Source organism: Palaemon carinicauda, chromosome 30 (genome assembly GCF_036898095.1).
Source record: "Palaemon carinicauda isolate YSFRI2023 chromosome 30, ASM3689809v2, whole genome shotgun sequence".
Lineage (NCBI taxonomy): Eukaryota > Metazoa > Arthropoda > Malacostraca > Decapoda > Palaemonidae > Palaemon > Palaemon carinicauda.
The window spans coordinates 88416179-88433030 of NC_090754.1; the positions used below are offsets into that span (position 1 = coordinate 88416179).

Genomic DNA, 16852 nt, shown 5'->3' on the forward strand with positions numbered 1-16852 from the left:
ACCCCTAAAAGTAAAAGTAAGTAAAGATCTTTGACATATCAAGCTAGTTAAAACTTTTAGGGGTAAGTTGAATAACGAATTTTTAGATACCAAAAACATTAGAATTATAATTGTTGATGTGTACTTAAGGGTTTTCGGTATAATGTTATTTCAAAACTCATACAAATTATTTTTAAATGTAACGAAATGTTTCGTCGCCTAATAATTTTTAAAGATATAAGTGTCAACTGTTCCGTTACTCCGTTCCAGTAATGTTTATATGTGACGCAAAGCTCTCAATCAATTGTAGGCTCGTAGCCCTCAGTTGTTTACTTATTGTTGTGTGATTAGTGCCAAGCTTAGAGTAATATACTTTGAATGATTTTATCTGGTTTTGTGTAAGTATGTACAGAATTATCGTTTGTTCTATGATTAACTGGGTAAATTATTCCATGAATATCTATTGTATCCCCACTAGGCCTTTAAAACTTAACCTGAGGAGCATAGCTTATGTTGGCTGTGGGAATTCTTGTACCATTAGGTCTAGTGTAATATGTACACCAGAGCAGGATTCTAAACTTAACGATATGTTTAGAAGTAATTTAACCCAGATATCTATGGTTTTTTAAATGCACGACGAACCCCTTGAATAACTAACATAATGAGGCACCACATATTGGGAAATCTCGTTTGGGGTTTATTCATGATGACAGCATTGCTTCATAACTACCGTTTTTCAACTCTGTCGGTAAGAATACGACAATGTAAAGAGGTGGCAGCCTCCATTAGGGTTTCATAATAATTAAGGATGGAAAAAGTGTTTGTACTAAAAACACGCATGTTCCCTACAGGAAAAAGTCTTATCGTGCACTGCTCAGCATTTACCGCTTGCCAGTATGTACAGTATGTAGGAGCTAGAGGTTTTTCTTTTTCCATGAGCGAACTAAGCACATGGCACAGCAAAGACCAATAGATTTTAAAAAACTAACCCTGTACTCGGACGGTCCAATGGATTTTCGGTTAATTTGTTGTTGAAGTGAAGGTCAAATTCAGTGAAAGCATATTATTTACTAGGCCTATAGTAAAAACGGTTAAGTTGTATTGTATTACAGGGTGTGATTTCGAACAGAAAATATATGTTTTTCTATATAAAATAACGTGATTTAACCAAATTTGACCTTCATTTCAACCGCAAGCAAACATCAACCAATTCGATTAACATTAAGTTGCCGAATTGGTTGCTGATACTACGGATGAAATGAAGGTGAAAACCGGTTAAATCATGTTATTTTCTACAGGAAAATATATATTTTCTGTTGAATTGATTAAATATAATGTCTTATTATATATATTTCGTTAAAATACTTATATATGATGACTTGTTAAAATTCGGTGTCACTTCACTCACGTAGTACTGCGAACGATAACATTAGGAACGGCACCAACGATACACAGCGTTACCAACGTTATGGTGATACACAGCGTTACCAACGTTACGGTGGAATTACTAACATTAGCAATGATACGGTATTATATTTCCATATACCGTTTACACAATATATAAAAAAGTACAAAAAGGGTACAGAACCTAACAAACCCACCTAACCTAACTTAGTAGTTCCCAGGTCACAAACCCAATATAATGGCCTTTGTTATATCATTTCACTCACGTTACGGTAACGTTAGTACTGTTACGATAACATTTTATATAATGGTTCTTGTTTCGTCATTAGCTCGCTTCGCTCCCATAAAAATAAAACATCAAGCTCGTATGTACTTGCAAGTGGTAATGTTGAGCTGCGCACGCTAACATTAGTAATGTTACGCTAACATTACCAACGTTAAATTTAATGGTTCTTGTTCGTGACTTACGATCACAGGAAAATAAAACATCACTCATATGCATTGGCAATTGGTAATGCTGAGCTTCGCACTCTAACAAGATATAATAAAACTAATACATTAAAGTTAAAGAAATTAATGACTTACTTTTATGACCGTGACGTCGTAACATGGGGTCATGGGCGTGTCGTGACTAAGTCTGTGGTGTCTTAAGTGTTTTGCCTTAGATTGGTACTGCACTCGGAACACTGTAAAAGTTGGTATAATGCATTACGCGATTTAAGAAAATTATCAACATTGGAATAGAGTCTTTTCAATGACGTTGCTGGGAATCGCCGGCGGCCATGTTGGAGGACACACAAAGCAAAAACATGGCAGCTGCTACAGCGAATATGGACAACGAGAGCAACTTTGTCAAACAATTGTCAGGTGATGATAAGCGTTTTTACAAGCAGAAACTCGATCTAATTGATGGCCTAGATCCATACCAGATGCAGAATTCATTCAGTCAAAATATTGAGGATTTTCCCAGTATTTCATACATTGATATAGTGAACTACTTGATACTGTCGGCCAACCCAGAACATGAGTGGGCATACATTTCCATTGAATAATCTGCTTCCAGAATTTGTTGTTTTCCCCTTTAATGCTTTTAAGTCCAAAATTAGATAAACACTGGGCCAATGAAGAGAGTGTTTATAATTATAAAGCTAATATTGATCATTTAGCCAAACCTTGTGTATTATAATTTTTTTATTGTAAAAATGTATGTAAAAGTTTTGCATTGTAATATCAAATCTTTAAAAGTTTATGCCTAACCATTGTGTTTGTGTTTAGTTACAAATGCTATAATTTCTTATATACATATAAACACATGATGGACAAACTATTGTAATGCTCGTGGATGATCGTTTTGCCTCCTTGCAATTAAATGCGCAAGTTTAATTATTTTTTCAATATTTCATATATAAGCTGAAGACCCCTTCAGGTTAAACCAGCTTTCAGATATTATTATTTATAATCAATGTTTATTCATCACATAGGCCTGTATGTCTGCACAATTTAATACACAAATTAAAATAAATATAAATATACACTTAATTATATATAGGCATGATCACCTACCTTGACGAAATAGAGACCTAGGTAAGTAGCCTTTGTTAATATAGCCAATATAGGCACTTTTGATTTTGATTTTGAAAATCTGAGATGCCCCTTTGATGTTTAAAAATTGAGATGCCCCCTCCCACACACACACACTACACACTGAACTGACGATGATACTTGTGAAGTCACCTATGCGATCGGATATAGCATGTTTACACAGGAATAATGATACTTTTAGGGCCTAGCCGAGACTGACCTGATATGAAATGATCAGAACAAATACGTGCGTAGGGTAGTGAGGATTCACGTAGACCAGCCCGTGATATTCTGGTCAACCACAAGTCACGTCTGCGCTTGAATAATTCCTCTGTATCTTTGTCCTGATTCTGAATAACTGCCGGTATGCGGTAGAAACTCTTGTCATCTCTTCGTCCTTGATTCCCACAGCCAGCTATAGCGCAAAAACTGGGCATTGTGTGAATGTGATGAAATGGCGAAATATTCAACAGTTCAACCATAGCTATTCACTGAACGCGTCTTTGTTTGTCCTCCAAGATGGCGGACCGGAAGTTTGATGACATGTATTGAAAGGACTCTATACACCAAAATAGTTTCAAGTATGGATTACTGAAGCTGTTACAATTTTCTAATACTTAAATCGTAAAATACAAAAGACGACCCGAACGAACAAAGACCTGACATGGGCAAAGGTTTCCACGGAAAAGGGCTTGTTGAAAGGTGGGGGTAGGAAAATGTTAACCCCCCTGTGCAAACTTTACATACGTATGGGTTTGTGATTGGTTAACGGAAAAGCAACGGAGTCTAGAGAGTAAACATGAATGAACAGAATGGGAAACTTGTCCAGAGCAAGTATTTATGTGATATCTGGGAGTGACAAGGTAATAACAAAATGTATAAAAGTAATATATGAAGATAAAATGGAATGTATGATAAATAATATTTGATGGGTATATAAAATGAGGTGATTTTATAAGGTATCGGATAATAAAATGAGTAATACTGGGGTCAAATGTAATATGTATAAGAGGGTATTATGTAATTAATCAAGTAATAGACTTGAACATAGCTGGTAGAGAGATGAATACTTACATTTCATGATTAGAGAAGAAGAAATCCTATTGGTGGAGGAAAAGTCTCTTCGCAGGGAGGTGGAGTTTTTGCGCAGAAAGTGGAAACCTGCTATGTACAAACGTATGTACAAGAGCGTCTATAACGGCCAAGTAGAATGAGAAAAATTAAATGAAAAACACTGGTAATGCTAGCATGATACGTTAACATTTGATCTACATTACACGTTGGCAGCACTGGTTACTGTATTTTTTCATGAGACATAGTCTTTGCAATGGCGCCTCCAAAGTTTATCCAGCTATACTGTTTTGTATTTTCCGCCGTTTATTATATATTCAAGAAGGTAATGTATAGAGAAGAAAAGGCTTGTTTTACGATTATATATTGTTTCCCCAGTATGTTTTCCCCACACAAAAACCCCGAGTTCCTACTGGGGGTCCCCTATTATCGTAGGATATAGATACAGTGGTACCTCTACATACGAATTTAATTCGTTCCACAACCTACTTCGGATGTAGAAAACGTTCGGATGTAGAAACGAATTTTCCCATAAGAATACATGGTAATTCATTTAATTCGTTCCTCAGCCTAAAAACCCATAATAAATCCTTAATAAATGGCTACACATAATTACACATAACACTAACATAACTACATAATATGAAAGAAGCATATAAAAAAGATAATTATAAAGAAATAATGAATAAAAAATGTGTTTTATTGCCACTTTACCTTAGAGACAGGCCAACGCAGGTGTAGGATTTGCTACGCCAGGAAGAGACGGACGATCGGCGAGAAGGTAGACTTGGTGTTAACATGTTCTTTAAATAAATACTCTCTCTCTCTCTCTCTCTCTCTCTCTTTCTCTCTCTCTCTCTCTCTCTCTCTCTCTCTTGTTCTTCTTCACTGTTAGTGTTAGAGACGTCTATTAATTTTTTTTTCTGAGAGAGAGAGAGAGATTAAACAAAAATGTGTTGTGTACATATGATTTTAACAGCGTTAACGAGTTGAAAGACAGTTAAATGTAACTAAAAAAAACAATATCAGCGAATCTGAATGCCTTTATTAACTAAAATAAATATTGATACAAACACACTCGTGTGCGTATGCGCAAACACACACACACACGCACGAGGAGACACGAGCGGCGAGGAAGTAGAGATGGTGACCGGTAACATACCGTAACTTACACTACAGAAATTTTAATCTAACTTTGCTTATTTATTTATTTTTTAAGTTTTATATTTCATATTTTTAACAATTTTTTCTTTTTATTTTTTATTTTCATTACTTTCAGTGACGAGTTACGGTATGTTATCACAGTCACCATCCTCCTCCCCGACTGTCTCTCTTATTGCGTAGCAATTCTTGCACCTGTGTGTGTGTGTTTGTGCATACCCACACGAATGTGTTTGTATCAATATTTGTTTTAGTTAATAAAGGAATTCAGATTAGCTGTTATTACTTTCTTAGTTTCATTTAATTGTTTTTCAACTCGTTGACGCTGTTAAAAATCATATGTACTCTAAACACATTTTTGTTTAATATCTCTCTCTCTCTCTCTCTCTCTCTCTCTCTCTCTCTCTCTCTCGGAAAAAAAATAATAGACGTAGACGTATCTAACACTATAACAGCGAAGAAGAACGAGAGAGAGAGAGAGAGAGAGAGAGAGAGAGAGAGAGAGAGAGAGAGAGAGAGAGAGAGAGAGAGAGAGATGTTATTTAAAGAACATGTTAATGCTATGTTTAGAGAGAAACAGAAAAAGAGAGAAGTCTTATTTAAAAGAGCTTGTTAATGCTATCTTGGTTTTCTTTGCTTCACTTTTTTCTTTCTGTTCATCACGCTGGCCCTTCTCACAAATGATCGTTGCCAACAATCTCTTTGTCCTTTATCCCTATCAACAAATGGCGTTCTATCTCTTCCAGGGTATTGCTACGATGTCTTGTAATAATGGTGATCCCCTTCGATGGTTATTTACTTTAATGGCTGCCTTCAGCTTGATGATCCTCGAGATCATAGGCCTATTCCGGCCATATTGTTTAGCCATACAGTATCACTCACATGCACACTGCTCTCATGTTTTTCTATAATTTCTTGCTTCAATTCTAATGAAAGAATTGCCTTCTTCCTGTACTGAAACTTAGCTTCTTAGGCACCATGATTATAGGTAAAATCAAAAAGGAAATGTGAGAAAAGGAAGAAAATAAGCACTGTTAATAACAGACCAAACAGAGGACAACCACACGATACACACAAGAACAGAGAACTGAGCACTCGACGCTCAATGGCGTAATGTTTACTTCGTGTGTCGAAATAAAATTCGGGTGTAGAGTCAAAAATTTGCTCGAATTTTACTTCGGATGTTGGAAAATTCGGATGTAGATACGTTCGGATGTAGAGGTTCCACTGTATATATACATTTCTGAAACTATTCATTTGCGACAGGAACGAGTGTCATTTTCGAAGAGAGTGTAATTTTTTCTATGAGAAAAAGTAGTTATTTTCCTAGGTTACATTGCCCTGTAATGGGTAAAGGGGTGGCAGTCTCCTTTAGGGTTTTAATATAATTAAGGACGGAAAAAGTTTTTCTACTAAAAACATGGGTGTTCCCTACAGAAAAAAGGCTGTTATCGTGCACAGCTCAGCATTTACCGCTTGCCAGTCTAGGAGCTTGAGTTTTTCTTTTGCCGCGAGCAAACTAAGCGCATAGCGCAGCGAATACCATTAGATTTCTAAAAAACTAACCCTGTACTCAGACGGTCTAATGGATTTTCAGTTAATTTGTTGTTGAAGTGAACGTCAAATTCAGTGAAAGCATATTATTTACTAGGCCTATAGGAAAAACTATTATTTCTGTTCAAAATGTTCGTCCGTAATTCTAACCCCATTGGTTAAGTATTTAAGGACATGGATTGTGTGTTAGGTTAGGTGGGGAAGTTTACGTTATATGATGTTCTATGCATTTATTCCTGTCTTTTGTTATATAAAGGCTCCTCCCGTTTTTTTTTTTTTTTTTTTTTTTTTTTTTTTTGTAATATGTTAATTAGAAGGATGCACTATAATCGAACCTCAGTGCACTAGGTCATTACTCATTTTAAGGCATTGATACCTCCCCCACCCCAAACCTGAGGTATGTTAAGATGGTGTAGCACTTGGCTTCGAAAGAGTGGGACAGGTGAGCATTGAAATATGACAACACTAATGTATCCTAATCTATAACCACTATATTTAACATAAGATACAGGAACCAAGATTTATGTGTACAATAGGTTCTTCAGCCATCAAACGTGCAGTTCCCAAATTATACACTAAGCTCCCACTAGACATCCGAACGACTGAAGATATTAAGGCTTTTAAGAGGAAACTAAAGACTTTCTTATTCTGTAAGTGCTTCGGTAATGTGGATTTGACAATAAACGAGCAATATGCATTGTGAAATGCTTGAATGCCTTAGAATATGTATGATAAAATAAAGTACAAAAGGTAATGTAGAGAGTAGGGTTCCCCTGCAGTATAGGACTAGAAAAGCAGCCCCTAAAGTAAAGAAACTTATAACCACAAATCATCATCCTCATCTCACAATAGTAAAGTCCAACACTATAAGGTAGGTGGGATCCAAACAAGATAAAGTCTAATTCTCAATGATATCAAATAGGTAAGTGTGTGGGGACCTTACATCCTGCAAGGTCTGAGACCCTTTCATGTTCCCAAACCCGACAAGGATTGTTTATCGCCGACTGTTAACAAACCTTAACCCTTGAGCGGTAGCGTATATGCTACCAGAATGCGATTGCTATTTCACAAATTTTTTTATTAAATAACTTTGGATAATTCTTTATCAGATTATTTTCATAGAAGTAGTAATGTTACGTAGCCTGCACCACTGGAATCTCCAGAATTGGGCAATTATTCCTGAAGTAAAATTTTTTTTTTTTCCTATTTTTTTTTTTTTTTGGGCGAAGACAACGTAGATCCAGTATTGTAAAATTTTAAATATTAAACTTAGCCGGTGAATATATAATAGCTGACGTCTCGGACGGCTCGACAGATTCCAAAAAACTCGCGAGCGATCGCCGTGAAGGTTGCGGGTGTGACCACCAGCGCCGACTATCGGCCAGATACCGCATATACTAGTCAAGTTCTCCAGTTCTTCTCTGTCGGTCTTGTCGACAAGTTGGTTCCGCTCGCTTATGACCTTGAGTTTTCGACCGATTTGGTGAAGCACTTTATTTTGGTTGTTTATTGGCTTTCGCTGTGACGGGTGTTTTTTCTTCAATTAAACTCTTGAAACCCTTTTTTTGGCTGGTGTTTATTGTTGATGACTTTGGTTTTGACTTGGATTTTCTCTGATTGTTCACAATGGCTGACCCTTCTGTATATCGCAAGTGTGCGAGGGATTGCAACAAACGTCTTCCCAAGGCCTCTATCGACCCACATATCGTTTGTTCTAATTGCCGGGGTAAATCCTGCCAATTAGGAGATCGGTGTGATGAGTGCGTGGTCTTGTCGAAATTCGACTGACTTGAGTATGACAAATATACTCGTAAGCTGGAGAGAGATAGGGTGAGGAGAAGCTCCTCTAGACCTTTGCAATTTTCCTCCTCCCATGCCCCTGAACCTAATCCTTCCCCTGTAGTAGTTGTTCCTGAACCCCCTACTAGCACTCATGAACCGTCCATGCGGGATATGTTTCTAGCGATTCAAGCTTTAGGCGAAAAAGTTGAGTCCTTAGCATCGGACCGTAACCAGCTCATGTCAGATGTTAAGTTGTTGAAGTGTCAGAGTGGTAAAACAGAAAATCGTAGTGATAAAGTGATAAGTGCGCAAAGTGTATTTAGTGTTGCGACCGAGGGTTCGTCTGTTCGTGCTTGTCACTCCCCTAGTCCGAGACCTCTTTCAGGCTCCCCTGCACCAGGGAGAAGTAATGTCGTAGGACTTAAGGGGGCGAGAGGCGTAAACCAACGTACAGACGTTCCCTCTTTGGTATCGGACGTTTTTGGGCTCAAGCCATGGCGTCCTGATGGAAGGTTCCTTTTTGGTAGCTTCTTTGGTAGCTTCCTTGGGTATAAGACTACTAAGATATTCCCAGAGAATTTAACCACAGGTTATCACAGAATTCTAACTTCTGGAGCGAGTATCTCAAAGGTTTCCCTTTAAGACATCGTAATACAACAGGGGACGCGCATGTCTGAACGCGCCACATAGCTATCTTCACCCCGAACAGAGTTAATGCTTCGGTGTGTAAGGACTGAGAATAGCTGGGAGCCGTTCCACAGCTAATCTCACTCGTGGCTACTACTGATACTCGAGGCGTAAACAAACGGACGCCATTGCTCTAATGACGTCACGCCCGTCTTCATCCTTTGTTTAGTAGCTGCCCTACTTAGACGGATTTTCCCTGTGTTAACTTTATCGTTTTGCATCTTCGCTATGTCGTTACCTTCAGCCTCGCCTTCTTCTGGAAAGTTGAGTACAAGGTTCCAGTATTGTTTAATTAAGCTCTGGCCGTAAAGTAAATATTACTTTTCGAGATAATTGCTGTTTTGTGGCAGAGCTGTGCCTCTACCGGACCCGCCATTTTATGGCGTCGTTGTTGTTATGCATGTCTTATTTAGTTAGCCACAACAACGTTTCCGGCATTATATACTAATCGAATACATTAGTTTATTTAGTCTTCATAGCTAGGAACTTTTATATCGTGTTTAGACGCTTTTTATCGGTCATCGATTGACCTCATACCAGTCGGCTACTATAGCCCCCAGGCCAGGAGCCTACATACAAGTGTTCATGCATGATTTATTAGTGATCCTAGACTAAGTTATGAAGATAGTGGCATTATTATTTTACAATACTTTTGACAGTGATGCAAATGTTTTCGCCTTCAGGGACCATATAGGGGATAGGCTAGTCAGTGACTCTTTCTGGCCTAACCTAATGTTAGGACCCCTATATGCTTCCTTCATCCCCTGCCTTGGCATTCCCTCTATTTAGCCTTGATTCCTTTTCTGAGTAAAGGGATTAATTGTCTAATAGAGTATATATCGCCTCTCTGTCCTCCCTAAAGGAATGAACCCCCTTTAGGGCTGCGTCCGAGAGTGAGGTTAGGCTAACCTACCTCTATGGCTAGGATAGTCTATGACTTTCCTGCGATAGCGATATGTCTTCTTCCTTTCCTAGTTCAGGACTCTTAGCCCTGTTCTAGGTTAGGTTAGGAAGGTTTCTCTGTTCCATGCTGAAACTGTACTCTTGCACCGTTTTAGCTGATCTGCCTGATCTTAGGTTAGGGAGTGTCCTCCCTTTCCTTAGTGGCCGCTCTGGTACAGAAACCCTTCCTGGGAAGACTTCTCTCTTCTCCCTCCCCACCTATCTCTTGTATAGCCTAGCCTATGCTTAGGTTAGTTTATACTCATCTGTCCCCTGTCCTACAACTCCTCCTTAGGGTGGAAGAGTAGGGCTACCCGAGCTTCCTTGTGCAGTCCGCTCTGGTACATATACCTTCATAGTGTCCTATAAGGTTAGTTACCAGTATAGTTCTGCATATGGGAGTCTCCCCCCCCCCCCTTGGGTGTTCCCTAGCCCTCCCTTGGGCTACCTTGCTCCCGGTCCCTAGTGACCCCTGCTCATGGATGTTAGAGCCTGCCTCTATCATGGGTACACCCCCTCAGGGAGGGGGAGGGATGTCTGGAATCCTGATGGTACTTCCTACATCCCTTCCCCCCTCCCCCCTGTCTCTCTCCCTATCCGGGTGCCGGTCTCTTGCCGCCTCTACTGTCGGCAATACCTGCCTCCTACTTGGTGACTCTCCCTAACCTTGCCGCCAGCCCCCCGTGTACCGAGGGACTGCCGGCTGCCGCCGGCTACTACCGACGGCTCTCCTACTCCTATCTAGTCGTCCGCTTGCCGGTCGACCGCCGGAGTGCCGGAATATACTGCCGGCAACCCGATACAGCCTTTACCATCCTTATCCCAGTCACCAACCTGGCATCCTCCGACTGCCGGATCCGCCGCTCCCTGCCGGCGTGCCGCCGTTGTGCCGGCGGACGCCATCCTGGTATTTAACTGACTTTGAAAATCGTCTGTCCTAATGCCAGAATCTATGCTGGAGCGAGCTCCGGCATGCCGGCGGCTTGCCGGATGCCCCGGAGGCGTCAAGAATACTTGCACCCCCTTACTGTAGCTATCATAAGACTATGATAGCCCTATATCGCAAACAGATAAGCTGCTTCTGCTATTAAGATCAGTACCTAGTACTGCTCTATTAGTGATCATGCTGTCTCTTTGCATTCTTCTAATTCCAGCATGCTATGTGCATCTTAGCGCGGCTGGTTGCCAGAAGCAGTTACCTTTTAAATGAGGCCTTCTGGCCCTTAACTGGGAACCGAATGAATTCGATCCCAATCTTGTCCTTGGTTTTTTCCATGGAATTCCAAAATACTGGGAATTCTAGGAAACTATATCCAGTGCCCTCGGTCACTTGGATTATCCAGGGACCAAGCTTATGGTAACCAGCCGGGCGAGATGCATGGAGCATGTTCTCCTTTACTATTTTCATTCTCTATGCATCACACCTTCTTTAAGTTAAAATTAATGATTAATATTAACTTAGTTTAAGAGCCATTCTTATGACTCCCCCATACTCATTTTCTCTTTCTTCCACAGGAGGAGCAGATGAAGTGTGATTTCGCCTTCTGCGCTGTGAAACGCCCGCAGTTTTACGGGCATACGGCTTGCAGGACTCACGCCCCTTGTGCAGACAAGAAAGGGGATTTGAAGTTTTGGAATCCACTGGATTGTACGGTCTGCCAGGCCCACCTAGTTGAGGCCTTCCATAACCCTCCTTCAGCGGAGGTTAGAGACATTTCTCGTGAAAAGCTGCGCAAGTGGGTGCGTGGCTTCCAGAAAAATGCTACCGGACCGTACCTGGCCACCGAAGAACTGAGGTCACTATTGTTCCCTAAGGCCTCCCCTGACTCAGTGGTACCCAAAGATGTGATCCCCACTGTCCAAATTACGGTGGAACCTGATGTGGTCATGGCTCATTCCATGCACAAGTGTCGTTTGGATTCCGAGGATGATGAACAGATTTCAGACGTCTCGGAAGACACGGAGAAGACGCTTATGGCTCAAGGAGCCGAAGAGGACGAAGACAAGGTGGAGTACACCGAGTCGGAGCTAGAAGCTGCTCCCTCGTCCATCCCCCCTCCTACTCCTACACCGACGGAAATGTCTATTCCGTCTACCTCCTCGACTCCGGATCCTTCTTCTTCTACTCAAGAACTGATCCGGCTGATTAGAGCCGTCATGGACGACAGGCTGAAGGAGAACCAGGAGTCCATCAGGTCGATGATAGGATCCAGAGAGCCGAAGAAGATTTCGGTCAAGGATCTCCCCGCTTGCTCTCATGCCAACCCGTGGAGGTATGCAGAGCATATGGTTATTGCGACCGGCAGGATCTTTGTCAGTGATAAGATCAGCACGGTCCCTTTGGAAGATGTGGAGTTCTTCCCAAGCTTTGAGGCCTACCCGGACTGTTACGTCCGGCTTCGTTCTGAACCTGCCTCGAAGGAAGAGACCGAACCTAAAGAAGAGATAGTGTTCGATCTCACAAAGGCCCAGGCTATGCTAGCCTCCGCATTTAAGAGTAGAGGCTTTACCTGCTCTAAGCTTCCGGCATTGAGCAAGAAGCACCCTACGTACGTTGCACCTGACACTGCGGTTCTTCCATTCTTGGAAAAGGCCTTAGCTGCATGCCTTAAAGCGGCGGAAGAAGGGAAACCCTGCCCTGCACTGGAGGAGTGCAGACCCTTCTCCATCGTGACCCCCCCTGACGCTCGACACTGGAAAGATGTTCAGCATACTTTCGTCGTGGGAAGGCTCGATCCTGACGTCGCCGGACGTCAGTTTAATGAAGACCTCCCTAAGCTCAACGATCACCTCCTTCGCCGGGAACAAGACACGAAGGAGAGGCTTGCGGCATCTCTTTCTCATCAAGTCCAACTGGAAGTTATGGCCTGTGACACTAGAGTACCAGATCACTACATGGTACTCTCCAAATCCCACTTACTGACGGTAATGAAGGACTTGTACCACTTCATAAAGGCTCGAAGAGCCTGTCGTGAATTCGTGTTTGCCGGTGCCACCGTGAAACACGAACCCCGGAGGCTGATTTCCTCCAACATCTGGGGAAAGCACCTGTTTCCTTCTGACCTTGTGAAGGAAATAACTGACAGAGCCGCCACGGAGAATAGGAACCTTCTCCACAAGTGGGGCATGTCCAGGAAAAGGAAACCCTCTCAGGACGACGGACCTCAGCCTAAGAGGAAACCTCAAAAGTCAAAACCCCAGCAACGTCAGCAAAGACGTCAGTTTCCGGGACCCGCTACCTCCCAAGTGGTTGCCCAACCACAACAGACCTTTCAATTGGTCCCCCAACCGGTGTTGTCACAGTCACCGGTCTTCACCCCTGCCTTTGAGCAACCATCAACTACCTTTCATGCCAAAGGTAGAGGCTCATTCAGGGGTGCAAGCAGAGACGCATCTCGCCGTCCCTCCAGAGGTAGAGGAGGAAAGGGAGCTAGCGGCCGAGGCAACAAGTCCTCGGGACACCAGAAGCAATGAAGTGCTTCCGGTGGGAGGAAGACTTCACCAATTCCAGGATCGTTGGACCTTCGATCCCTGGGCACACAGCATCATCAAGAACGGTCTAGGCTGGAGTTGGACGCAACCACCCCCAATCTTCCAGCAGTTCTTCCAGCAATCAACCCCCCTTCTGGAAGAATATGTTCTAGACCTCTTGAACAAGAAGGTGATAAGGAAGGTAAAGTCCACCAGGTTCCAAGGGAGACTGTTTTGTGTTCCCAAGAAGGACTCAGACAAACTCAGAGTCATTCTGGACTTATCCCCCCTCAACAAGTTCATAGAGAACAACAAATTCAAGATGCTGACGCTTCAACAAATAAGGACCCTTCTGCCTCAAGGTTCCTACACGGTCTCTATAGACCTGGCGGATGCCTACTGGCACATTCCAATGAACCATCACGCTTCCTCCTACCTAGGATTTCGACTCCAAAGGAAAAGCTACGCCTTCCGGGCCATGCCCTTCGGCCTCAATGTGGCCCCTCGGATCTTCACAAAACTGGCGGATGCCATAGTACAACAGCTCCGCCTAAGAAACGTCCAGGTGATGGCCTACCTCGACGACTGGCTAGTCTGGGCTCCATCGCCCGAAGAGTGTGCAAAGTCTTGCAACGAAGTTACCCAGTACCTAGAACACCTGGGATTCAAGATCAACGAGAAAAAATCTCGCCTCTCTCCAGGTCAGAAGTTTCAGTGGTTGGGAATCCACTGGAATCTTCAGTCACACCGCCTTTCCATCCCCCAGAGGAAAAGGAAGGAAATAGCAGGGTCTGTCAAGCGACTACTGAAATCCAAACGCATTTCAAGACGACAGCAGGAACGAGTTCTAGGCTCTCTACAATTCGCCTCAGTGACAAACCCAGTGCTTCGTGCACAGCTAAAGGATGCCGCGGGAGTCTGGAGACGCTCAGCATCCATCGCTCGAAGAGACCTCAAGAGACGGCTTCCAAACAGACTACGACGCCTCCTAAAGCCGTGGTCGGAAGAAAAGGCCCTGAAAAGGTCCATTCCTCTCCAACACCCTCCTCCATCACTCAACATCCACACGGATGCCTCACTGGAAGGTTGGGGAGGTCACTCCCACCAGAAACAGGTTCAAGGTACCTGGTCTCCACTATTCAAGACGTTCCACATAAACATCTTGGAGGCCATGGCGGTCCTTCTAACTCTGAAGAAGTTATCCCCGCCGCCCTCGATCCACATCCGTCTAACCCTAGACAACTCGGTGGTAGTTCGTTGTCTCAATCGCCAAGGCTCAAGATCGCCCCAGATAAATCAGGTGCTTCTCCCAATCTTCCGTCTGGCGGAGAAGAAGAAGTGGCACCTGTCTGCAGTTCACCTACAAGGATTCCGCAATGTGACAGCGGATGCTCTATCTCGGACAAACCCGATAGAGTCGGAATGGTCTCTAGACGCAAGATCGTTCTCCTTCATCTCTCACCAAGTCCCAGAACTTCAGATAGATCTCTTTGCAACGAGCGACAACAATCAACTTCCTCTGTACGTAGCCCCGTACGAGGACCCCAAAGCAGAAGCGGTGGACGCCATGTCACTGGACTGGAACAGGTGGTCCAAGATCTACCTGTTCCCTCCCACCAACCTTCTGTTGAAAGTCCTCTCCAAACTGAGAACCTTCAAAGGGACAGCGGCCCTAGTGGCTCCCAAGTGGCCCCGGAGCAACTGGTACCCCCTGGTCCTGGAGCTGCAGCCCAAGCTGATCCCTCTCCCAGGCCCAGTTCTCTCTCAACAAGTACAGAAGTCGACTGTCTTCGCTTCATCATCGAAAATCAAGGACCTTCATCTCATGATTTTCTCTCCCTTGCCGCAAAGAAGAGGTTTGGGATCTCGAAGAAAAGTCTAGACTTCCTAGAGGAATACAAGACCGAATCCACGAGACGGCAATATGAATCATCCTGGAGGAAATGGGTCTCCTTTGTCAAGGCAAAAAATCCTAAAGAAATCACAATTGATTTCTGTATGTCCTTCTTCATTCACCTTCATGGACAAGGATTAGCAGCCAATACGATTTCAACCTGCAAATCGGCCTTGGCTAGACCAATTCTATATGCTTTCCAAATTGATCTGTCCAACGACATCTTCAACAAACTACCAAAAGCATGTGCTCGCCTACGTCCAGCACCCCCTCCGAAACCGATCTCCTGGTCACTAGACAAGGTACTCCATTTCGCCTCCAACTTGGACAATGATTCATGCCCCCTCAAGGATCTGACTCAGAAAGTTATATTTTTATTTGCTCTCGCTTCGGGAGCTCGAGTCAGCGAAATAGTGGCATTATCAAGAGAAGAAGGACATATCCTGTTTACCGATTCAGGAGAAGTGACCCTCTCCCCTGATCCGACGTTTCTCGCTAAAAATGAATTACCCACCAAAAGATGGGGCCCTTGGAGAATATGCCCCCTGAAGGAGGATGTCTCTCTATGTCCAGTAGAGAGTCTCAAGGTCTATCTTCGCAGAACTTCGAACTTTGGTGGAGGCCAACTCTTCAAAGGAGAAACATCGGGCAGCGACCTGTCACTGAAACAATTAAGAGCGAAAATCACCTACTTCATTCGCAGAGCGGATCCGAACAGTACACCCGCTGGTCATGATCCTAGAAAAGTGGCATCTTCTCTGAATTTCTTTCAGAGCATGGACTTTGAAAGCCTTAAAAACTTCACGGGCTGGAAGTCCTCGCGAGTTTTCTTTAAACATTATGCGAAACAAGTGCACGAAGTCAAACATTTTGTGGTAGCCGCAGGTAGTGTTATGAAACCTGCACCTAACTCTGCGTAGAACAGTGAGTTACTTGGGACTCTAACTCTTCGGGTGCCTATGTTGACCCTCGAGCGATTCATAGTGATGTCTAAAAACACTTAGTGCTTTTATAACTGTTCTTATCCCAGGTGAAATGTCATAGTGTCACACAAGTGCCGCATGCCTTGAGCATGATGTGTTATTTAAAGACTTGCGTTCCTCGAGAACGAGTACCTACTAATCCTGAAATTCCTTTTCAGATTCAAGAGCAAGCCTTTATTTCTATGTACATTATTATTACTGTAAATGAACTTTACTTTTGCTGTAAATTATTTAATTTCTGCATTGTGAAATAAAATTTCTATTTTATTACTTATGCGTCTCTTTCAGCTCCTACTTACTATGAAATACATACCTGTCATAGTTTTATTTATTCCTCCTTTCT

The 16852-nt window shown here is 42.7% G+C and overlaps 1 protein-coding gene across 1 annotated transcript in view; it reads left to right on the forward strand.

Moving 5' to 3' along the window:
* The first annotated feature begins 234 nt into the window (after positions 1-234).
* The window catches only part of LOC137623343 (uncharacterized), a 1305328-nt gene continuing 1288710 nt past the window's right edge, over positions 235-16852 (forward strand). Inside the window, 1 exon segment of the mRNA XM_068354157.1 lies at positions 235-377. The gene's annotated coding sequence lies outside the window, so the exon portion shown is untranslated.